Source organism: Falco peregrinus, chromosome 11 (assembly GCF_023634155.1).
Source record: "Falco peregrinus isolate bFalPer1 chromosome 11, bFalPer1.pri, whole genome shotgun sequence".
Taxonomy (NCBI): Eukaryota; Metazoa; Chordata; class Aves; order Falconiformes; family Falconidae; genus Falco; species Falco peregrinus.
In genome coordinates, this window is record NC_073731.1 from 24,255,102 (window position 1) to 24,281,363 (window position 26,262).

At 40.7% G+C, this 26,262-nt stretch overlaps 1 protein-coding gene across 19 annotated transcripts in view; it reads right to left on the reverse strand.

Annotated features, from left to right (window-relative positions):
• ESRRG (estrogen related receptor gamma) overlaps window positions 1–26,262 on the reverse strand; it is a 406,664-nt gene that overhangs the window by 313,324 nt on the left and 67,078 nt on the right. The window contains exon 1 of one of the 19 annotated variants that reach the window (XM_055816293.1): window positions 5,829–5,849. The exons of the other annotated variants lie outside the window; for them this stretch is intronic. The gene's annotated coding sequence lies outside the window, so the exon portion shown is untranslated. Of the gene's footprint in view, window positions 1–5,828; window positions 5,850–26,262 lie in introns of those variants that run through there. 19 annotated transcript variants of the gene reach the window in all.

A 26,262-nucleotide genomic window follows, 5' to 3' on the forward strand; every position in this document is an offset into this window, starting at 1 on the left:
GGATTACTCGGGGTTTATATCAGCGTAAGCAAGAGGAGATCAATTTGTGATATTTCGGTTTTCAGTGAGGTAACAAAACTGATATTTATCAGCTTCCATACAGACTGCTGGAGCAGGGTTCTAATTTCAATTACACCGACATACGCGGGAAGCAATGCCCTTCTCTCATACTTGTACATGTACAAATGGGAACATCTTACCTTATTCTTTCTATATCTCCATCCTTCAGAACCCTCCCTCCTGCTTATGGTTGGAGACAGCCATCTGACTGAGTTAGTAAAAAGGGTATTTGAAGAACTGAGAGCAATTATGCCAGAGACACCTACGTACTGCTCTTGGTGAGTCTGGATCTTGAGGAGGATTTGAGCATTGAGAGGGAAATAACCCACAGTACAAGGAGAACAGGAATTAAACGTCTTCCTAAATCATGGAAGAGGTAGTGACTTCCCTAAGTCACACACTATAACCCATCTCTGGAAGAGATATACTGTGTTGGAGTAACAGACCAAAACCACCCAGGGACTATTCCTACCATACCCCTGCCTTGCTGCACTGATGGATGGCAGGACTGATCACCAGCAGAATCGAGGAGATCAGACCATCTCTATGATAATCAAAATAACATCTTTCCACTGTAATCACCATTCTCTGAAGTTCGTTACAGCTAAGGATGAGAGCATCCCTCAGCTATACCTCTACAGCTAAAGCTCGTTGCCAGGACACTGGCATACAGCTGGGGACACCATGCCACTTTCCAACAGGAACGTTTATCTTCAGGTGTCCTACCCTGGAAGGTGGAAGTTCTCAGCCAGCAGCAGAGACAGCGGGCTCTGAAACATCTCCTCACAAATTTCTCTGCTGGCTGTCCATTATTACTTTAAATCAAGCATAACGCGATCTTTGGTGAACACGTGGCCACGGACAGATGTCTGACCTTCGTAAAACTTATGACCACAGCACCTTTCAGATTTACTCTTTCTAGCCTAGAAAAATAACAGAAAGCTAAGCTTGTCAGTTCGTCACCATTTTCGAGCTCTGCATTTGTAAAAGAAATAACATTGGCAGGGAAATAATATAAAAATGTATCACACACACAGGCTGCAGGAAGATATAATGTTCTTTTACATATTTGATATAGAGCCTAAATTAAGCTGCAGAAAAGGGGCCATGAATCTTCACAGCCTCATTATCAAGCCTCCCTAAACCTCAAATACAGGAAAATACATTTCATAAACATAGACCCAATAGGATTTTAATAGTACAATAAATTTCACTGACGTTCACCACTAATCACATTTCAAAATATATTTTTAAAAACAAAGTTCATTCAACACAAAACTAGATTTAGAAGAGTAACATAAGCATGTGTTATAACTATTACACTTACTTTAGCCCATTCTTGACTGAAGTAACTTTTCACACGATTGACTAATTCCATAGCAGTAAACATAAACACTCTCCCTTGCCCCCTTTTACTTTCTGGGGACATGGGTTCAGACCATGGCCCTATTCACAGATACAAATTTTCTATTTTTACAGCAAGCTGAAACAGAAAAGGGGATCAAATCCTCTCTCCCCTCACTACACAACAAAACTATCGCCATGATCTTCCTTCGTGTTATCCCTCTTCTCACCAGCAGCCAGATGCTGCCTTTCGCTTCTGATCACAATTCACTCATTATCCACAGCTGAGAAGACCAGAGTTCCTTTACTCTTTCATACATTTTCTAACAGAGAAAGTTTTTAAGTAGTTTCAGAGATAGCTGAAGTATTTTAAATGTTGCGGTTTGGTTGGTTTTTTTCATGTTCTGAACAATCTTAGGGATGGCGAACTTGTACAGTATTTCTAAGGTCTGGAGGGACAGGTTTTTTTGTTGGGATTTCTATTTTTTTTCTTTCTGTTTTTTCTACTTTTATGAAGCTGAAACTTTGTGCAGGTGAAAGGCTGCCAGCCAGTCATGAAGGATGGGGTGCTTTGGAAAGAAACTAAAAATGTGGGTGAGACTCAAGTTTTGCTATATGCATGGTAACCCCAAACCAACCGAGTTAGCTCAGATCAAAGACTAGGAGTGTCGTTAGGTCTTTACACAAAGCCTCAGCTGTGCCTCACTAAAGGTACCTTTTCACTGCAATTCTTCCATCTGCTTGAATTGTTACACTGGCATCTGACACCAGAGCATCTCAGTGCTGCTGAAAGCAGACTAAGCTCACCAGCTCACCTGACCAAACCTATCGAGGGCCTTCAGACGGTAATACCATTATTGACCTGGGCTGAATTCAAATGCATTTGGAGTGCTTGATATTTATCCAAATTATGCCTATTGAAAAATCCCTGGCAGAATACAGATAACATCAGATTAAAATGTATCATTATAATTACTTCAAAGAGATGTCTGGTATAGAAATAATTGGGTTAGTAAATATTTTTAATTAAATTATGGTTTTTAAATCGTGTTAAAACTACAACTTGCATCATGGACATCACAACAAAACTACAAATCCAAAGAATCCAGGGTCTGAATATGAATATTTGCATTAAGCTAATACAGTTATTATACCATTAACTTCAGTGATGTAATTCCAAATTTACACAAGCGTAATTAGAGCCAGATCCAAGATTCAGTAGATCAATACAAATCTTTCCACACGCTGCAGTAGGCATGATAAGGCCCGAGAAAAGTACTGGAGTGCTAGTACCATCCCACCTCATAAGACTTCTCCCAGCTTGACCTTTCTAACCCTAAAATAATGTTTCTGCTAAGAACTGTCATTCACCTAATAGCAAATATGAACACACAGGTATGGAACCAAGTAGACCTGAGAATATAAAGTTAACAGTAGGCGAAAATTCTAATGCCTTTGGTCAGAAATATTCAAAGTATTTGAGAGAATCTCCTGAAGTTTTGTACCACTTCTGCCTTTTACTGCCACTTCATAATAAATTACCTGTGTAATACAGAGAGAGAGAAAAAGCAAAAGTAAATAAAGAAATTATGCCAGTAGTACTGGCTCGGATTTTTAAAATGACACATTCCTTGCTGATCAATTGAATAGATTCTTTCTGCTAATGTATGAAAAATAAGAATGTGCTTTAAATACTATACTGCTTAATACTGTAATTTACATTTATAATCCTCTTTTCTTTAAACAGTTTGACACCTTGAACATAAAACTATGTTTTACAGATGCTCTCCTCTTTTAATTGAAATCACATCTCAGGTCAAGATCACCACTTTCCTTCTGCTTCTCTAACCTCTTCTTGCCCGAAGGCCTGTAACTTGTGAATTATTTAACAATCATATTTGCTGCTGAAAATTGATTTCTGAGAGAATCCATATTGATTGAAATATGTGAGACTAATGAGTTTGAGGTTAAGGTGTTTAGGTATCATTATCTCTGATAGTCCTGAACCAGAATCTTCATATTTTTGTGTCTCTTGTCAATACTTAGTTTTATTTCATATCTGTGCTTCAAGCTGTGCTTACGTATTAAATAAAGAGCTAGGATGAATAAACATTTACGCAGTGTCTGAAGCATCTATAGTAGTCTCCTGGATGTGTCTCTCCATGAAATGCCACTGCATGAAGGGGACGCAAGTAAAGCTTTGCCAAACTTTCATTTTAGCTGGCAGCAAAAATAAGTAGCTGGCATGAACTGATGGCCCCCAGTTCAGCAAAAACTGTGTATAGAATTTGAAGATCTATCTCAATGGGTGAGACTTCTACGAATGCCACAGCAGCAGTTACACCACAGCAGATAACTTTAAACCAGTTAGTTCAGACCTCAAGCTCTTGTAGGGCTTTCATGGAACGGAGCAAAGCTCTGCAGAGCTGCAGCAAGTGCACGCGGTGCCTTGCTCGGAGCTGCACACCAGCATGTGCAGCATGCACACCCATGGGGAATCCTCTCCTACAGCCCCCTTTTCTTCTCCACTTACATTCAAGGGGTGGCTGGCAAACCCCTCTTGCAAGTCTGCCACTGAGCATGCCGCTCATCCTTCTGCTCCTCAGCCTTTTTTTAGGAAATCCCGCACGTGCCTGCACAGTGCCCTAGGAGCCTTCCTGCCAGCCTCCAGCCAACTTGCTGCCCTTGCACAGAGAAAATCACCTCCTTGGTGCCATGTCTACCCACGGGGAAAAGGTACTTTTTAACTGGCTTATCCCCACAGCTAAATAGAAAATAAAAGAATCTGACCTCAACTGCAGTATCTCCAAAAAGCAAATTTCATACAGCTTGAAGATCTCTAAATTAATGGCTAAGCATCTTAACTTTTCCCTCAAAATTAGGTAAAAATTAACTTGTCATACTGTTGATCTGTGTCTTCATGATGACACTATGCTGGGTGTCCAGAGTGTTCCCATTCAGTTCCCAAAAGCCTTTAGGTTTCTTATGTGAAGGACTAATAATCAGCTTTGGTACGTTAATGCATATGTGGCCCACACATCTGGATTTCTGTGCCAAGATCAAAACCCATGAGCCAGTGCAGAGAAGACCTCAAATAAGCTGCAGTAGGATTCTATTGGGTTTGGAAGTGACATGACTGGGATGCACAGGCCCTGGTGCTGGTCACAGCTTGATGAACATAGGCTTGCATACCTGACTCAAAGACTCCATTGCAGACTTTTTGCAAATCACTTTTCTTCATCCCTGTAACGACCCTTGCTCTCAAAAAAATCCAAAATGAGCAAACAACAACAAAACCCTCTTGAGTATTTGACCTTAGAGTTAGGCAACTTTTTGGGGTAGTTTTGGAATCAGCTGTATGCATGACTGAAAAAAATAGACAGTTCTTTAAATGACCCAGCTGGAAAAGGATATTTTTGGTCAATGATCTATTTTTATTTCTGCTCTGCTGTTTCTCATGAAGCCTGGTGACAAAGACCTGTCCTTCAAAGCTAGTCTATGGCTTCCGAATTACCATTTTCAATTATTTTCTTTAGGTGCAGTCCACTACAGTTTTGTTATCAGGCTTATTTTTGTGGGTAGGAGCTCTGTTTAGAGGAAGTGAAATACTTTCTAGCTTAGTTTTGCTTGTCTTTTTAGAAGGAGAGAAATGCAATACACATTTTCAAAGGTTCTTTTTTAAAAAGTACCTAAAAGTTAAAATAAGAACTATGAACTGCATTACAGTATTTAAGACACGTGTTTAAACTGTTGACTACATCCATTTTAGTTAAGAAATTTATTTTATGTCACTCTTAATCAGTAGAGGTATATTTTTGTTACTATTATTGATTTTGCAGCCATGCCAGTTAATGCTATTATCTTGGATAGTACATTCTGAACAGTTACCCTTACAGACATTTTAAATAAAAACAAACATCAATTGGGAACTCAAAATGAAATCAGATCACTTTATGAACCTGAAAGAACAACCTTCACACTATACCACACGGTCTTCTTTGAATGACCTATCTTTTTACCAAACTTTGGTGATACATAGAATAAGCTTGCCAAACTAAGGGGGAAGAGGGTATATACTTTTTTTTAATCAGATAAAACTGGCATCCTCAATTCTCTAATTATTCCTTTTTGAGTGAGGAACTGGAAGTTCTTATGATAAAGACTCTCAGATATCACGATGGGAAACATGATCTAAGCTTGAAGATGGGTACACAAGTTTCGTCTATATTAAGATAAATTAGCTATGCCTGGCCTAAACTCAATCACTTTTTCCTCATCAAGATGCAACAATAGATAGATCCTCTGACTGAAATTTTATTCACTGGAGAGATGCTGAACTGACGTCATAATGTTAGACTTGTGGAAACTCGGGACTATGCAGGATCACGTTTTTCTGGAGGGTGGGTATTGCCACAGTTACCTACCTGCACTTTGATGCCGTGCCATAAATCCCTATTTTTCCAGGCCCTCCAACCTGCTTCATTCTGAACGCAGACTGCCTCTCACAAGAAGGTGGCCTGCAGTCTCCTGGTGGTAAAAAACACTTCGGCAGTAGGAAAGTCCATTAGTTCCAGCCTAATCCCCACAATCTGGGAGATGGTTTGCAATAAAACCAAAGCCACTAACAACAGAAATTTTGATACTAGGTTAGACAGTCATCACCTGACTAGAAAATACCCAAACAACATTTGTTACTCTTGCCACTCGGCTCCCAAGCATGAGTGATACCCTTTGAAAACCTCTACTTTCACAGGTGAGCACCCTCAAGATATTAACATTTTAAGGTACTTGGGACTGTAGATGTTATAAGTCTGTTAATTATGAGTTCAGTTAAGCTCACACACATGCCTTATCAGAAAAAGAACTTATCTCATCTGAATAAGGACTGGAGGAGCAATGGTAATTTTGTAGGTGACTGTTAGCTACCCAGACTCATTTTTAACTCAAGGAATTTTGGATGTTTTTCATACAGAGTAGGCAGAGTTCAATTTAGTGTTTCTTTGTTCCAATATTTTTTCTCCTTTTTGACCAGAGAAAGGAAGAAAACAAAAAAAAATTCTCAGTGCTCTATTTCTGCCTTCAGTGCATGAGATTTTTTTTTTTAATTAGCTTCTGGTCTCCTAGTCTCTTTCTTTCCCTAATATTAGTTTAATCGTAGAGGAACACCCTAGAGCAGATCACAGTTCAGTATTCTAGATTTACTAATTTTGTGTGAATATGTACATGTGTGTGTGTGTGCGTGTGCGCGCGCGTGCGTGTGTGTGTGTTCAGGACATTAAATTCTTTCTTATACAGAAACAATGCGAATCTGTAAATTAATGCAGAAGCCTTACAAGATAGCCATGCTCTCATAAAGAGCATAGAGTCTTCCTTTCTCCTCAGGTCAGAATGAAGGTAATGTCCATATTATAACACAAGGAACAAAGAATGGCTATTTTCTTAGTGCTCACTTCACAGTAGTATGGGACTAATTAATAGATGGGAAAGTGAAAGTAGGCAGTGTTATTTGTGGAGCTAATTAAGATATCTGGCAGAAAAAACATGTGGACAGGCAATTTCTTGATTTTAGAGGTTCGTATAGCTAGACAGTTTTATTAGTCAACACTACGCCTTTTTTTTTTTTTTTTTAAGTCATTGGCTACATTTCTGTGAGATATGGAGTCCTCAATTAATCTTTCAAAGACTGATTTTGATTTATCTCAAAGGGAGGTTGGGGGAAAAAAGCAGATGTGCATTTTTGAAAAAAACAACAGCCTGTTCCCTTAGTTTCTGGTTACAAAATAAGTGCATTGATTTGATCTTTTAAACATGTTTCTATATCTTTTCCATTTCATCTGTTACTGAAAGAGGTGGGAAAGCAAATCTAAGTGTCCGTTCCATTTAATTCCCCACAGATTTAAAATGCAAGGAAATTCTCACAAAAAAAAAGTGTTGGTCTAAAAGACTTGTTCATCAGCACATAGGAAGTCTGTGGCAGGAGCCAAGAATAGAGCCCAGCTCTTCCAAGCTCCCATCCACTGCATTAATCAATGAATACAACTGCAACAAAGCTTACCTACCTTGAAAGACTAGGCTCTGAGGAGACTTCCCTAATGTTATGATAGCAAGTTCCCACAGACCATTATTTTCCCAGCCCAGCATCACTCAGTTCAGCTCCTTTCCTTTTGGTCCAATAGAAATGGTCAGTTTTCCAAGAAAAAGCCTAGGAGATTTTAGTTTGTTAGGGTCTGTTGGTTGGGTGGGTAGGTGGTGGTTTTTCTAAAGAGAGGGAGCACATCTCACATAAAAGCAATGTCGACAATTTTATTAATTTTGAAGCTAGTAAGTACTATAATATTTGTTTAAAGAGTGACAAATTCGGTGAGACAAGCTGTTCAAAAACTAGAAGAAATGCTATTTGAATCCCTTATTTACAAAAATTAATTCATGACCCAAACACCCTAGGAGCCTCTTAGATATTTCAGTGTGTACACCTATAAGGTGACAAGTATTTTAAGACCCATCGAGCGTAAAAACTGATGGGTATTAAATACAGGATTCTTATTATCTACAATATACCTAGCTGCTAACCTAGTATGACAATACTTGTGTGGAATACTTGTGGAAGGACAGGAAGCTCTACTAAAGGGGTCGATAATGCATTACACAACAATGTCTGAAGCAGAGGACAAACATCCAGCAATTTACTTCACTTCTGATCTACCACCTTGCTCGTTTCCATGCTCACGCTACCTGTGCTAGAACTAGTAAGCACCCCCACCCTCCTCCTCCCGGTGCACAAATACACCCGAACTAACCAGCTCATTCCACCAACACCACAACAGCGCTGTCTCTCCCGACCAGCACACACCCAATTGCCACTGCAGGCCAGGTCAGCCTGTCACCACCTCGGTCACACCCTACCAAAACCATTCCCTTATCAGCCGCCCAGGTCTGCTGCACAGCAGGAGCCTGACTGTGCTGCCGGGGGAACTCTTCCCCTGCAGAGACAGATGGATTTCGGCACTGGGATGCAAGGCAAAGGAGGGGGATGATCTTGACTGCAGATGTTAAATAAACAATTTTTTCTTACAACAAACCCTGGCACCTGTTCTCACCATGTCATGGCCCGTGATGACTTACTGTCTACCAAGCATGACCAAGCGATTAGTGGAGCCATGTCGCTGTATCTCAACAGTAATGGGGGCTCTCTTTCCATTTGCCTTCTATTGAAATCTAAGCGCTCCATTGGCCTGTGCATTTTCAGCTTGATGAATTCATTATTATTACCCACTTTCCCCCCCACCCCCACCCCTTCTTTCACAGGCCAGAGCTTTCCCAAAAAGCCAAGTGACTGTTTCTGGCTTTTTCCCCTCTCTATGAGGTGAGGGTTTTTTCCTCTCTTTCTGGGTAGATGTCAGAAAATGTCGCACTGACTCATCTGTTTCAAACAGCATTTCAGTATATGTTTGGATCTATGTATATTAGACAGCAAACAATCATGACACTTGGCTTATTTATTTATTTATGTGGAAGAGAAAACATGCAGTTGTCTAACATCCTTCAACTAATGATATCGGGGAAAATACATTTTCAAATTCAGAGGCAAGGAAAGCATTCAATTCATATTTCCCAGCAAACAAATGACACCACATAAATAAAATACAAAACTCTTCAACTATCATTAAAAATGTGACAGTCATCCAAAGTAGGAAATTCAACAATGTGGCTGTTGCATTTTGTCTTTAAATATTTACATGGTATGGAGACAGGATTAGGCTACCCTAAGTTTGAGTTTTCTTGGAGATGTTCTCTCCCTCCTCAAAGTCGTGTCTAGTCAAACAGAAGGGACTTTGGCCATTTGTCTGGCACTTTTAGATGTCCAGAGGCTTTTTTGGAGCCCAATAGGTCAAATACACTCAGGATAGTTATTGTTATAAATCTAATAGAGAAATAAAAGCACATGATATATGAATCAAAGCACAAATTGTTTTTAACAGACACAAGTTTAGGAATGCCTCTGTGGTGTAGTCCAGTAGTAAGAGTAGCAAAACAACACCTGAGCCTGGAGTCTAGTTCTACTTCTGTGACAGGTTTTACCTTTCTGCCTCCATTTCCTCTATAAAACACGGATAACCTTTTTCCATCTTAAAATAAAGCTACCATTATCTGTTTGAACTGTAGAAGAGCCTACAAAAGTCTCTTGGATGAGGTCCCTGTTACACTAGATGCTGTACAAACACAGAACCACATGCTATTATGATGTGGGAGTGGCGTGCTATTAATAATACATTAGGACATTTTGAAACTATTAAGCAGAAGAGTTATTTTAAAATTCTTATTCATTTCCTCCATTAAAAAAAGAATGAAATTTGAACGAATAGGTAAGGAAGCTATTTGCAGAATGCCAAAACATCCTTCTGGCTCTGTGAATACACAAATGCTGTGCTGGCTGCTCTGCAGGATAAAGGAAACCTAACCAGCAATGCCACAGTTCTTTTACTGACTCTGCCACTCACTTTACCTCCAACCCTTTTCAAACCAGTTCATTTCACTGGGATTCAGCTTATTTATCACTCAAGTGGATGCAGTATATCACGGGGACATAATATGGTTCAATTGAAGAAGACCCAGCCTAGAGAGATTTTAACTGGGTTTGAGGGTAGAAGTGATTATTGCACTTGATAGACTTGGGAAGTGGGGCGAAATTACAATTTATTACTTACGTGCAAATTTGACATTATTGTTAACATATATTCCCCCAGAGCCTTGGATGGACATATTTTGGAAAAATCAAATCAATAAGTGATTTAATATCTGTCAAGTGCTTTGGGATCCTTATTTGAAACGAGTGTTAGAAGAGCAATATCTTACTCTCAACTCCTTAATGTGCAAGCATGCCTTCTATTAATACTAGAACCCTTTGGAACCATTAGAGTTTATCAGCTAAATACATATTTTGGCACATTAACTAATTTTTGATTACCCAATTAGACTTTAACAGCTCCATCTATCATGTAAATTTTTCTTAATGTGCAGATTATGGACCCAATAGAACTTAATGGAGCTCCTTACAGTGTTCTGAGTCAATGCAGCTGGCACATGGACACTAACGAAAGTATTTTCTTCCAAAGTGAGAACTACACACTTATCTTCCCATGTTGCTAATGGGCATTACGTCCTGTTGTCCCTGGGCACTGAGACAACACAAGAGACCCCAATGTGATCCAGTTTATACCGGTTTATATGCTGGCTCTCACATACCTCCACCTCTGCCACTCCACATCAAAAATACATCAACAGCCAGTGGAGTCACAACTACACAAATGGAAAACCAGAGTCATTCGATCTATACCTACCCCACTGGTAAACCCCGACAGTCACTAACTGGTTACCTAGTGGATGGCCATAGCTGTGAGAAGCTGCTAGCACAGTCTGCTTCCCTGCGGCTACATGCGGCATGCAGACATGCGCCGGAGAGAGTGCCTCCACGCCATGTGCTGCTGGGCACGTTCTCGCCCACCCCACTGTCTCTCAGAAGACAACACGTGGGCTGAAACTCAGCACCGGGTCAGGACTTTTCCTCTCCTTCTTGCACAAGTACTACGCAACTGCCTTGTTGAGCCTTCCCCAATATTCTGTCCCAGCTCACATCTCCCTCCCAGCGTTCTTTGCCACTACCTGCCTGTGGGACGGAACGAACTGGCGTTTCCTGATGAAAACACGCGTTTCCTGATGAAAACAGGGATGCTTAAGACCACTGGAAGGAAGATTATTCAGATCACTGGGATAACAGCTGCAGAGTAGACAGCCAGAACAAAGCAGCTGGGAGAGAGACAAAACATCTAAGTAGCAAATCTGCATCCCTTAGCCCAGAGGCTTAATGCATGGTATGGGTTTAACGCTAACCGTGTTTGGCACAAAACTGAATACAGAACCTTTGCTCAGAACCAGCAAATAATTAACTGTTAGAAATGAAACGCAGAGCTATAGTGTACATTCTGCTCCACTGGCTTTACACTTAGATCCGCCAAAATCTTCAACTACATGTGTAAAAAAACCAGGGTCTTGGTGGGCTGTCTCCTCTTGCTGAAAACAGATCAAAGCGCTGCCATGAGAAGTAAGGCAGGTTAAAACTGAAGAAAAAATAAAGGTTGCATTCACACCTACAAGAACAAGTATTTTCCATGTTACAGTAAACACTTGTAAAGTTACCTAATGCACTGTTAATTAATTTTTTTTTTAATCTCTTATTTCTCTTAGCCTACACAGTGAAGCTATTTGGGCCATTCCTGGTTAGTTTCACTTTCTTTCTCTCCTCCTCACAGGCTGCGAGCGCAACACTGAAATGTTTTTATATCATGAAAGTACTTCAGTTAGGATTCCTTTCCTGTGAGAAATTCATTTTCCATTGCTTCTGCAAGAAGTCATTTTAAAAAGTCTTATTTGTTTCCTTACAATGCTCCTTTAATAAAGCATGATCGCACCTCTTAAGGAAATAAGCTTTCCCTTTTCCGCATGTGGTCTCACCCTGTCAGTGCTTTCATTATTTTCCTGCGTAAAGTCCTTCCCTGATGTCTTACTCGGAGCAGCGCTCATTGTTCGCAGGCAGCGCGCATTCAGCCCGTCCTCCTGTCGCTGGCTTCTTTCAGATGATCCCTCTTCTCTGTCTGGAAGGGATTTTGGAAGCGATCTACCTTGAAGATAGTTTAATGTCACTTAAAAAAAACCAAACAGACATACATTGTAAGGGCTGCCTGGGAAAATATTAATATTGCTGCTAAATGCAGGGATAGGGTTAATTTGTTTCTATATTCTGCATCCTGCCAGACAGCCTCCTGACTATCCCTCAGCGAAGCATACTTCTTTTCAGAAGGGACCATATGCAATGTTTTGCTTAAGGGAAAGGGAGAGTTACCCCACACCGCAGTTCTCAAATGAGGTCCTGTTTCCTTGAGTACCAAATCTCATTTCCCGTGACAGAGCTCAGACACGAAGGCGGCCGGTGCCAAAATCCTGGCATCAAGAGCTGCCGACCAACACGAGAAGCTCAGAGCGCCCTGCCTGCTCGGCCTCTCCGAGGAACGGGCCTTGAGCGGGCGTATTTGCATCATCAGCTACGTCAGCAGTGGGAGAATAACGTGATTTTTGTGTAAACAATGGCTGTAAAAAAGTCATAACAGAAACCACACAGCAGCTACTGCTGAGAGAAGAAAATGAAACCTTTTTTTAATCTGTCTACGTATTTAGGTGGTGTCCTCTGCTGTGATAACAACTTACTGCTCGGTGGATCCTGTGCTGCAACAAAACCTGTCTGTTCAGATCTGACTCTTGGCTTTTTGTTATAAAGTTCACTGTTTTTCTCAGTCATCACTCTTACCCAATTTATTTTGCCATTTCATTTCTGGGAGCTGACCTTCCTGGAAGAAACTCCGAGTGCCTGAGCAGGTGTATTTCTTTTACTATGTTTTGGCTGCATGAGGAAAAACAAATGAAGGTATACATTTTTAATCACACATAGGGATATCTCAGTTATGCCAACCCATGTTCCTTTTTTTGTTTGTTTGTTTTTGGGGTTTTTTTTTGCTATTTATTTGCACACATTGCAGGTTGTGCTTAGACACTCTCCTGTTCTTCCAGCTACAGTTTGCACCCATAAAATGTGTGTGTATTAACTTAGCAGCCACAAACTGGACACAGGTCACAGTATCTGTGTGGCCAGTTCCTGCTCTGCACAGCCATCCATGCAGCTCCAAGGACAAGACCAAGACTGGCCTTGCAGTTGTGCCAAAGTACGGGCACCGGTTGTTACGCATCAGTTGTCCCACAAAAGGGAGGCTCCTCCTGGAAATCCCATGCATTGGAAATCCATCCCACTGTTACTGCAGCTCTAAGAGCAGCTGAGATATGCTTGGCATGCAGAGAGTGGCAGGAACCATTTTAAAAGTTTGCCTGATGCTTTAGGATTTGATATTTGGCATAAATTTTCACCCACTTCTCAGTCAACAGGTTAAATGTAGTTTATATGTATATATATATATAAAAATAAATAACTGAAGTTATTACCTTCTGTGGTAATTATGCCTAGTTTAGGCTATTCCTACTGAACTAACCAGATCAAAAAGAAAAAATAAAGCCTCACAACTATCATTTCAGTGTTTAAAAGTGAGACTTTTGAGTTGCAAGCATTACAGCACCCAAGTTTTCAACACTATTATTAATGAACTCAGAGCACTGTACACCAAGAGCTAGTACCATTATTTCTGTTTTACAGGTGGGGAAATGAAACAGAGGAGATGAAATAACTCTCAACATGGGTATGATCTCCCATATAGTTACAAAAATCCTAAACTCAAATGTGAATAGACAGCAAGAATTTCTACTGAAAAAAACTTTATGACAAGAATTCAGGAATGGAAATGTAATTCCCATAGTAACAAATATTCTGCTTTTCCAGTGATTCTGCTAGAAACATTTCTAAAATTGCTTTTCCAACCTTTCTGGGAAATCCTTTGGTGTGTTTATTTACTTAACATCAGGGAAAATACTAAATGCAGAAGTAGCAGGTAACTGCTTCATCTAGTGAAGTGCCCAGTAGATTGGAAGGGCATTTTCTCAGCAGAGGATCTCAGTGTCTCACATGACACAGGCTCAATTCAAAGGCAATGGCAAACCATAAAAATGGCAAACTTAGACAAAGTAATCCATTGCATACATTAGCAGCCAAATCATACATTCAGAAATTCTGTTGCCCAGGCTCTGCCTTGTAGTGCTAAACCACATTGTGCCTACTGACACCTCGGAGTCCCATTCAGGGCTGTAATCACCAAAAAGCTGGCAGTTCTCTTTTGAGCTTCCTCCAAAGATAAACATGGGACACCACTCTCCACAAAGCACGGCCAAGTGGTTTAACACCCTCTCCAGCTCCCTGCCTTAGCTGCCCTACAGAGGGGGACGCACACACCCGTGAGCTCTGCTGGGCCGCTCTGGCTTGGCTGACTCGCCTGCCTCTGGCCTGAGGGAGTCTGGCTCTCCCTTTGGAGGCTTCTGATGCTGCCCTGGGCTTTGCCAGTCTCCTTGGTCTTTGCCTTTTATCAGTTCGGTTAACGTGCATGGACACACCACCCAGTTCATTCCTGTTTGTTGTAAAATGTTGACTGTTACTTGCATCGGACTTCGCAGCTTTTCATAAAGAGCTTTTCACTCTCCTCCTCCTCCTTTTATACATACCTTTGGTCACACAGATCATTCGTAAGTTTGACAATTAAAGGCTTATCACCCAAGCAGACAACTCAACGTTGCCCATTTACATGAAGTGGGACAGTAACACCTTTCCAAAGGCGCATGTTAGACTGGTGAATCTCACTGCACTGTGTGGCCTAAAATATCCAAAGCCTTGGTGATCTGAACCTCTTCATCATCTTGGGTCTCCTGTTACACCATTTAAGTGAAGCTCTAAATTATTGTGAAGGAGAACTTACTGAGGAAAAAGTGCTACTGTACCATTCCATGTAGAGAAAATATAAGGTCTGTCTGTTGCATGAATATACAACATCTTTACTGTTAAAAACAGCCGGCTCCACAAAATTGTCTGTTCAAGAGCCTGTGCTTGGTTTGCAATACAATACCGATGATAGCTTTGTTCACACTCAAAAACACCTGTACTTGAAATAGCCATTCCACAAAATTCCACAAAATTGGCTGGAGTCAAAGGAAGCATCTATATACCTAAAAGCTGGAGAAGAATTTATTTATCTGTTATAAACAGTAATCTTGAGAATCTGGATGCTCCCCAACCCTGCAACTGTCTAATCTTGATATGTTTTTTAATTTCTGACTTGAAGATACACAAAACTTTAGGGCTGCATCTCTACTCACAGCCTAGGTTCTCTCTCCACAAAGGACTGGACCACGTAACGTGCACCAAAACCTATCTAGGAGCCATAAACTACCTCGGCCTGAGTCCCTAATCAGCAATATCCCTGTTGTCAGGCTAAAGCCAGCACTCATCAGCAAGGTCAGTATTTACTCCCATGTAGAAAACAATTCAGTACTGCTAGTGTCCAAAGGCATCCTCTTGTTCCTCCTATGAGAACATGTTTCATGGTAAAATAAAACTCAGAAGCAGTATCTTTTATCCGTCACTCTCCCTTCTCCCCAAGGCAGGAGGGCACTCCGAGTCAGCACAGTCTGTTCCTCGATACCCGAGCACTCCTCTGTGAAATGCCAAAGTAGCACTAGCGATAAATGCTAAGCACCATCACTGGACTGACCTGTAAGGTCTTTACTACCTCTGGAGTCAGGGATTTGGTCTAGTATTTCTGGGTGGCCCATAACCATTTTTTAAGTTATTCTCTTTATTGTGGCATCTGTTGTACAAATAAGTTTATGGGTAAAGCACATAGAACATAATTCTGAGTTAGACATTTTTCTATCTCACTTACGTATCTTCCATCCTACCACCTATCAGATATCACCTTTTATTTCTTGGATCATACAAACTTCTCACCATTTCCTTCACTGTTTTATCACAGTATGCCATGTAGTCTTCAGGACACGAGGTGCTAACTACCACACCGTGCACAATCGCAGTCTCAGTGTGGAATGTCTTGCTTTAATAGAGAAATAAAATGATATAAGGTCGTAAGCTAAGACTATCATAAAGTGGATTGCAGGTACCCTACACTTAAATACTCCCATGCTGCCTCTTAACTCCAAGTGAGGCAATTTGCCTAATGCCCATAGAAGTGACACAATTAATTCCCCTCCCTTAAATAATCCTACCATCTCCCCTCTAATGTGCCTCTGTAAAAAGAATGTTTCCTAAAATAAAACAATTTTTTAGAAAACCATATCCTTAAAATCCTTAGCATTAGAAACACCAGGAGTCTAAAAAGAAATTTAGAAAGTCCTTCTTTCATTGTGTTCAGATAACCACTGGGACCCCTTTCTGTCTGAAATGGAGACCAAACCCCACAGCAGTATAATGAGCACTGTAAATACACTCAGCGGACTGCATGAAAGTGGCCTCAGCCATAAACAGCAACCTCAGCATCTTTCGGCTCATCTTTCCTGCTAAATACTTGCAAAGGAACCAACAATCTCCAAATTAGTCCTTAAGATTTGAACCTTTCTGTCCCGATAGTGCAGCGCTTCCGTGTGACTCATCAGTCTGACAGTCTGCACATCATTTGATAACAGACTAGGCAGAAAAGGGGCCACGAGCATCACCTGTACCTAAGAGGGAGTTATGTTTTCAAAAAAACTCAGTTCGAAGCATTTCCCAGAGGGAAAGCATCTGCAGGTTTAGGACTATCACTTAATGCAACATCCTTTCCCTGTGCCCAAGAGCAGGTCCTCTCGTAGTGCAGTTAGAAAGTTGTAAATACAGCAGTTATTCATCAGTCACATGTTCAAAAACCAAGGGAAACAAAAACTACCTCTCTGTACTGATTTGAACAAAGCCAGCCTAAAAATCCAGTACCGTCATCTTGTGCAGGAAGAGTTTTTGGTGTATTAAGCAAATTGTTCTCCAGCTGGATCAGTGCCTTTTATTGTTTACTACAAATGTCAGCTACTATACAAACAAAACCAAAATTTCTTCTAGAAAAAAATAGGAAGTGTTATAAAAGTTATACTGGTATCTCAATGAGAGTTGTTCCCACAAGAAAGAAAGAAAAAAATCTGAGTTATTTCACCTGAAAATTAAACAAAGAGTCCCCTAATCAACAAGTATTGGACAGCAAATATATTACCTGACATTTTACTCAGTCAAAAGGAAGAGAAAAGGAAATTAGAGCATGTTAAGTGTACATTCACACTTGCTACTAGACTTTAGATCCTGAAACTGCATGGTAGTTACAACAATAAAGTTAAGAGTAGGGTCACTACTTTTGGAAATCAATTATTCTCACTGTATAATTTATGATTAAACAGCATAAACGATGCCTGGCATGTGCAATCACTAGTTCAAAATGATGAGAAAAACACAGGGATTTTACGGAATAAATTGGCATTGGTTCCACTACTGCCAGGGAAGTTTTGCCACCAGCTTCAGCCAGGGTAGCATCTGCCTTCAAATCTTGATAGAAACAAAGTTTCGGTAATGTACCAAACCCCTTTGGATGCTGATTCTTTCCAAGGCCTTTTACTGGACAGAATGTTTATTCCAGATGAGCAATCCATCTGTTTTTCTTTTGACCCACTGGTAAGCAAACTGGGAACATGCCACCTTCTCACAGCCATGATTCTTAAACAGATTGTCATCAAGTCACAGAAAATGGGGCTAGGAGTGTTATGATGTCTTGATGCCTTTTGTCCTCCTCTGTGTCTCCAGGCAGGACCATCTATGCCTGTTTCTGAAAAATTTCCAACAAAAGAAATGCCACAACATCCCGAGTTGCCTTTTTCTGGTGTTTTGTTTTGTCCACCTTAGAAGGCCATTCCTAATATCTAATTTGAATTTTCTGTGTTTCTGTTAAACAAAATACTTCCCATACTCTCCCATTTCTTGCCACGGAGATGAAGAATAAATTACCGTCGTTTCCACCAGTCTTTTGTATTCTTACAGCCCATGGCCATGCTTCCCTCAGACATCTCTTTTTCAGGCCAAGCACTCCCAGTATCATCAGTACTTCCTGACAGGTCACATTCCCTTGCACTCTTATCACCCTCACTGCCTTTCCTTTGGACTTTCCCCAAGCTCTCTGTAGCTTATTTGGGGTGTGCTGCCTACATCTGCGCTTAGAGGTATAGCTGAGCTCCTACCAAAGCCGTGAGGAGCAGAAATCACTCCATACTGCTCACGGGCTGTATTTTTGTATTAAAGCTTCAGCACTTGTTATCAAGAAAATCTTGTCATTTCAACACGAACATTTCTTCTGCAAGCTTCACAACTATTCTTAATTAACTGGAACCTTTAACATCGTAAACAGCATTAAACTAGAAGTCGTCATACATAATAGGTTATTTTCACTTAGGCTACACCCCAAAATGACTGAACATTTCAGGGTTAGTACCGGAAATATGTAAACACAGACATGCACACACAGCCCAAGTACAATTAACAGTGACTTAATCTAATCTGTATTCAGATGCAGATGTACAGAGATAAATAATCTACAGATATAATATAAACACCCACACACTGAGTAGGTCTGTAACTGAGAGGTTTATCTAAGTCATTAAGAATACCACAACTTTCCCAGTGCCGAAAAGAGATGGGGGGAAAAAAATAAATTGGATAGCTAAATATAACTGCAACTAAAATCCGATTCTCTTCTTTTATAGTCCTGAGTCCAGACAAATGTACATGTGGAAGAGATCATACCTACTTTATTACGTCACACTGCCTGGTCCTCCTCCTGTAAACAGGTTCAACTCCTCTGAAGTCAGTCAAAACACATATATAATGTAAATATGTGTGTGTGTGTGTGCGCGTGTGTGTGTGCATGTCTGTGTAAACCCTGGGTAAGTGGGTGTAGAATAAGGCCCCTTGTTCACTCAGGTCTTGCAGGTAGTAGTGATAACAGAAAACCAAGAAAATTAATATATTGTAGTTACCCACTATGCAATAATTATGTAATTATACTGTAATTACAGTAACTGATTATTGATGTACTGTAAAATAAACTGTTATCAAGTTTTTTACTGTTAACTTCTATTTACAGTCATCTCCGATAAAGACTAAGCCTCCCCAAAAATGCATGATAAAGCTTCTTATCACAGGTTTTAATGCCTCTAATAACTACTGTAATTCTGTGTGATTTAGTGCTTTGAATAATCCACCAGGATTTTTCTCTAGATCTTTAAAAGGATTGTAATGTGTACAGAGGTGTCGTAGTGATTAAATTTACAGGACACTTACCAAAACAGTGATAAGAAAGGATGTTTAATTAACACATGTACACGTTGTTCAACTGTACTATCATGCAAAAATGGAAAGACCTGAATGAGACCCCTATTTTCCTTACAAAATGTTAAAAAAAATTAAACAAAGGATTATCCTCACTATACAATACAGGAGCAGACATTCTGAGGGCACCAGCAAATCCAGGCAGCACCTGAGAGCGGTACCAGCAGGAGCCACGGTCCTGGTACCAGTCGGACATTCCAAAGAGAAAGGAAAAAGTCAGTCACATATGACAGTACATGGGAATTCACCAGCTGAGTTTGGAGATGCCGTTCCTTTGGCTAGTGGGTAGTTCAAGAACACTGCAGTTCTCTTCAGCTACAATGCCTGACAGTATCAATGCTTTTAGGGCTCACTGATAAACGTCATTGCAGAAAACCAGCTGAAGGTTACCTTATCAGATAGTTTTGAACTCCATGTCTCAGAAAGGCACACAGGCACTCTAGAAAATCCCTTTTCCCTCCATCAGTAGATTTACTTAATGGCCAAGACGATCCCTTATTTATATAACAGATAAGTAAATTTAAGTTAAGCAACGAAGCGTCCCAGCAGACAAACCCCCAGCAGAAAAGAGCAGCAGAGTCAACCACATAGCAGGCAGTGGAAGAGAACCTTTATCTCCCTAAGGACGCTTTCCACTTTAACTTCTACTGACATTTTGTCCACTGTGATGCTGACAAAAAAAAAGTGATAGAGAGATCTAAAGGTGTTACCATATACGATCAAAAGATGAAAAAGAAAAGTCAAGAAGCTCATGCAACCCATATTCCCAGTGGGGAAACAGCCGCCTTATTATTAGAATTGTTTGTACTTTGAAATGGAAATCCCAACATCTGCAAGTGCACGCAGCTGAAGGAGTTTGCTCCTGGATGGGCAAGTGCCATGTAGTAATATGGCACAAGAACAGGCTTTGGCTCCACGCACGGAAACAGAAACCTCTCCTTTGTAAAAATGATTCTTAATCATCTCAAAGGCCTCCCAGTTTTGTATGGAAGATGAGTGCCACTGTTTTCGTTAGAATGAATCCCACGTATTCTGTATCATAGTCCTGGCACAGGGCTGCAGATGAAATCATTCCTTGACCATCGCTGTGGGCATGCCTGCTCTGATCTGCAGGGCTATGCAGGGGCACACAAATACTGGAAATGGTGTAACTGCATTAGTACCGTGCTCCGCACAGGCTTTTATACCCTGGTTCTCAGCAAGACTAATTATTGTAAAAGAAGTCTCACACCACTGCAATTATCCTGCTCCCAAAACCTGAGCTACATCATATAGGACACTGTGCTTTGCTATTCAGGCAGATCCGTGCCGCTTTATTTTTTGAGACAAAGATTTTTACTAGCAGGAGGAAAGTTAACAGGAACAGGCTCAGAAATTATGAATAAAGCAGACTATATATATATATTTATATATGTAACAGGAATAGGGAGCAGGCACTGAGGGTATCAAAAATCACGTGTTCCTGTGACTATTTATTTACCTGGCACACAGGACTGCTTACCTGCGTACTCCTTTCTCTGCAGCAGGTGAAGGTGAAGGTGTGGGAACTTCCTTCCTTTGCTGGCAGTGTTAACTGAGCCGCATGAGGAGGGAGGCTATGGGAGGAATTTATTTCTCATACCTGTCATTAATAAATTACAGGACTCAGGGGGTGTTTGAAGCATACACCCCTTTCTCTGGATGGGCTAACATACATGCTGCCCTCCTGCATAAAGCTGCAGTCTTTCTATAGGGGAAGAGCTGGCTTTTAAAGTAAAATAACTAAGTTTCTTCTGTAACACAGCCTCCTATTCTGAGCTCCGAAGAAAGGTAGCACACCATTTTACAGTCCAGAAGGAAAACCGGGCATAAGATTCCAAGGCTACCTTTCAAGAACAGGATCCTACACATATTACTAGTATAGAGCTTGTAGAGAGAGGCCCAAACTCCCAAAGAAATTAACTAGACGCCTTCTCTACAGTTTGTGCTAAACACCCGAAGTAAATCAGTAACGCATACAAAACTTGCCTGACAGTGGGACTGGCAACAGATCTGAAAATCAGTGCAAGTTCATCAAACACTTGGTACATCATGCAGCCCAACTTGCAGGTGAAACTGCAATGGATTTAAATCCAACTTTTTCCTTCCTGGGAAAGGTTTTACAGTAGCAAACAGTATTTAATATCCCTATTAAGAGAGAAGTTGACAAATAAGAAAAAATAGCATCTACTCAGTGACTCAGAAATTAGCAGAGCAGTCTTAGTCACCTTAGTCATTTTCACTGCCTGTCATGAGTTAATCAGACATTTTTCCAACATTTCCATACATGCCTGTTCTTTCCTCCTGTGCCCAGTAAAACTACGAGCTACTTCTGAATGTGACAGTTAACTACATTTTTGTTACGTTTCAGCATTAGATGGAGAGCAATTAGATTTACAGCAGGGAAAGAAAGAAAGAAAGGGAGAAAGAAAGAAAGAAAGGGGAAAGAAAGAAAGAAAGGGAAAGAAAGAAAGAAAGGGAAAGAAAGAAAGAAAGGGAAAGAAAGAAAGAAAGGGAAAGAAAGAAAGAAAGGGAAAGAAAGAAAGAAAGGGAAAGAAAGAAAGAAAGGGGAAAGAAAGAAAGAAAGGGAAAGAAAGAAAGAAAGGGAAAGAAAGAAAGAAAGGGAAAAGAAAGAAAGAAAGGGAAAGAAAGAAAGAAAGGGAAGAAAGAAGAGGGAAAGAAAGAAAGAAAGGGGGAAAGAAAGAAAGAAAGGGAAAGAAAGAAAGGGAAGACGGGGCGGGGGGGGGTGGCAGGGGGAGAAGCTATCACCTCTTCAGCCAAATGACTCAGAGAAGGTACATCATCATCTTCAGACCCCAAAACCAAAACTATTTCTGAAATCTTCAGAAACGTCAGTGATGTAACTAACTGCGTAGAGTGTGTTTTTAATCTCAGGCAAAACAATCAGGTTTAACTATCCCTGAGTACTAAACCATTCACCATCTTGAAGTTTAAAATTTCAAAAAATCCTAATACTTATGTAAGCACATCCAGCTTGTTTTTCCTTAAAGAAACTTGCCTTACCTTTCTAACCCTCTCTTTGGTCTTTGCCTTGGTACAGAGACAGATGTCACAGAAGGCAACCGAACATATTTCACTGGGATATGTAGGCCATATCCTTTGTTATTACAGAAACAAAAATACGCTTGTTTTGATCTAACTACGTGTATTTAAAGAATTACCAGCAGAACAGAAAGCGAAGCAGAGAGGTCTATTTAAGGTCTGGGTGTTCCAGCTATTTTTACCAAAGCTGCTATGGATTTCAATGGGAGCGTTGCACGCTGAAAGGTGAAAGGAAACCAGACCCAGACCAGAGCGAACCCAGGGTTGTGTACAAAGGAAAAGATGCTCACCCTATGGAAGGCACATGCAAGCTGAATTGCGTATGTTAAATTAAAGACATCTGCACTTTGGCAGAATTTGGACAATGACTCACTTATATTTAATTATGTAAAAATTTCAAACAGGGCGAACTCCACTGTAGTGACTCACATTAGTGCTACCACATGATATTCTGATAACTACATCAGTACATAACTCATGTCTCTGCTGCAGAATTTCTACAGAGAGAATGACATATTACCTGACTAGCATTAAAAGGACTCCATGTTCCCAGCAATGACTGGTACATTAAGTAATGCTTCAAAAAGTAGCATATAGTACACCGAAGGTTTTTTTTTTCCCTTGACACAAAACTACAGATCCTCTAATGACAATATTTCACTGTCATTCAAAAATCAATTTTCTGTTTGTGTTTTATTTCTTAAAATTTATAGAGTTGTGGGGAAAGATTCCAGAAGTAGAAACTTACATCATTTCCTTTTCCTAACAAGAATTACAGTGCTGCAGAACTCCTCGGGCTTCCAATCCAAGACGCTCCCATCCTATCCTTACATGAGAGGCAAACACCCCCTCAATACCTTCAAGCACAAAACCTTCCGCCTAGCTCTGGCAGTGAGGGTACCGGGTAGTTCCCACGTTTTGCTTCACAGGCGTTCTTGGACTTACCTCCTGCGCTTTTCAGCATAGGTTTGGCTTGCTTGGTTTCGGTCTGGACTATCAGAATTAATTGATTATGAGTCTTATGTCAGGCTAACAGGGCTGATGACCTTGAAACGTCCACTGTGAAGAAAACCTATCTTGCATTATTTACCTTTGATTTTAAAAAGCAGCAAAACACTGTATTACTTACTTCAACGTTGTTAAGCAAATGGGGCGGGGGTGGGGGGGTGGAGAGGCACTTTGGTGATCTGTATCAGGTCCCTTTTCTGAGCTCTGAGAGCTGCTGCTTTTGTATCCTGGAGTACCACTGCATTACACTCCCATTAAACATTTGAAAAAGGGATGTCCACTACAAGGCTTTCTAAAAACCATTTTTAGGCTTACTGAACATGCTGACAGGACCCTTCAGTAACAAAGGGATATACAAAAGGCGTTTTCACTAGAAAAGGAATGTATTAATGCGACAAATACAGCCTTTGTTAATGCCAGATGCTGACTATAGGTGTGAATAAGTAATATGATGAATGGGATGATGAGGAGAAAGCAATCTTAATTTTGCAATTAGTTATGTTTGTGCAATGTTTTGCACAACCATTGTAAGTCACTGGTAGACTACTGATTCAAAACGACAGCCTTCCAAAGGAGTTCAAACAGCTTTGAAAGCCACTATACCTTTTGAGCAACTACTTTAGAAGGCTAATGAAAAATGTAAATGATCTCAAGTGCTGGTTGTATGGTGAAAGTGTGATGTTGGGCTTGGATGTGCAAGTGCAGTGTGCTTTCTGCAGCTGAGTATGGTAAGAAGTAGGAGGAGTAGAGGATGCCCCAAGGGAATGTCCTGAGACAGTGCAGTGTTAAAAGGTATGGTAGTAAAGTCTGGCCTCGGAGTGACAGAACTGGTAGGAAATTATTGGAGGTGTTGGGACCAGCATGTGTAATGGGCTGGATCAAAAAACAATTAGCAAGAGGAGAGGATCCACAGTATGTTATTCTTCCTTCCTAGCACCTACCAAAGAGAAAAAGAGCACCCTGATTATTCTACATCCTCTCATTCCACCTTTCACTTATTTCTTTTTCAAAGCACAATTTATCTTTTTTTTCTAAGGGTTCACATAAAAGTTAGATTTAAAATTGGAATCTAGATTAAAGCGCATTGCTACAACTGTTCCTAAGGGTAGAGGTAAACTGTCCAGAATGTGATAAGAACATGGGTGTTGAGTGATGATCGGCTCATAACCAACACATCCGAGCACACAAGAGTTCATTTCATCCTCAGTATCACCCCAGGGATCCACACCAGTCACAGCTGGTGCAGAGAGGTGTAAGACATACTGCCCCGTTGGCTCCATGATTATTCAATTCATGGGTTAGCACCACTGGGGAGCAGGACAGATGCCCTCACATGCCAATCAAAGGTGTTAAATTGGCACGCATCACAGATGTCCTGGTCCTCCTCCCAGAGGAGAACTTGGTCCTTTGGAACATGCTATCCACCAAGACAAAACTTCCCACTGACATTTGAATAGCAGGCTAATGAACATGAAGAGAAGAAAAAAGAAAAAAAAGGAAAAAAAGAGTGAAGAGACAAGGTAAGACCTGTGCTTAAACCTTTATTACACAGGATACCTTTAGGTCAGACTCTCCACCACCTTTCAAACATGACACTAGAACACCCTGGGAATTCTGTTTTTAAATAGTCTGCTCATCCCTTACTCCAATAAGTAGTATGCATACTGTGCTGTTGTCAAGCTGTTTAGCAAAGACATTTACTTCTGCACAGAAACTCAGCCCCTGTGGTGCAGAAGAGCACAGCAGTGTGCTGTGACCCAGCTCTCAGCCAAGAGGATGAAGAAGATACCAGAACCAAAGAACAGGTCAGAGACCATTTTTGCTGTACCCCAGCAAAAGCGTACACCCGGTTCAATGGCTTTAATGTTTTGACTGGAAGTAGGAATCATTTTTTAAAGGCTATTTTATCCAGTGAGAGAAGAAAAAGGGTATCACATGACTCTGCACCCTGGATGCTGTTTGTAGAGAGGCCTTAAAGTCACAGCTGGACTCCTGCAAATTATTTACTATGGTAAACTGATATTGAATATAAAACTTGAGACAGAATCACAGAGCAGGATTGTATGTACACAGAACTAAGCTTCAGTTCGGTCACACCTCTTCCAACTGACTGCAAGCATCTCTACAGTAAATATCCGAGGCTCAAACACCCCTTGGAAATTCATTAGCAAGCACAGCAAACAGCGGTCCCGAAAATAGCATCTTTCCATTCACAGCAATGACACATACCCCACTATATTATATGTTCAAAGAGGGAAGGGCAATCCTCTTCTAAACCTAGCTTCTCATGAACCTGAATCCAATCACACATTCCCTTTATAACAGCCATCTCTCTTGGTGCTACTCTACAAAATCTACATCGCATCACCACCACCTTAAAGGTCAGCTGTGATATTTCGATAAACAGTGAAACTGTGGTTTCCTTAAACCACTTGTATTCCTCTTGCTGCAGTCATTTTGGCTCTCCTCTATTGGTCTTGCTTAGCTCACTTTCATATGAATGTCAGATTTTGCATTTGCTGTGTTCTGTCATCTAGACTCCCGCTGTAAAACAGTTTGTTTTTTTCCCCAGTTGGTGCACCAGATTAGCATCCCCCCTCTCCCCCTCCAGAACAGAATGTAATTAAAGATCATGGGAAAATAACACACACACACACACTAGTCATAAAGTTAGAGAATTTCAAGTTTGGTTCTGCTTTCCAATTTTACATGCTCCACTTCACTTCTGTATATAAAGAGAAATACAAATGGCTTTGGTCACTGGATATCTATTAACTCCTTGTGCATCAGATCCTGTGAGGCAGAGATGACAGCAAGATCCACAGCAGCTTATAAGAAAGGGCTCGTGCCTCTCAGAATCATAGCCAATACACCAA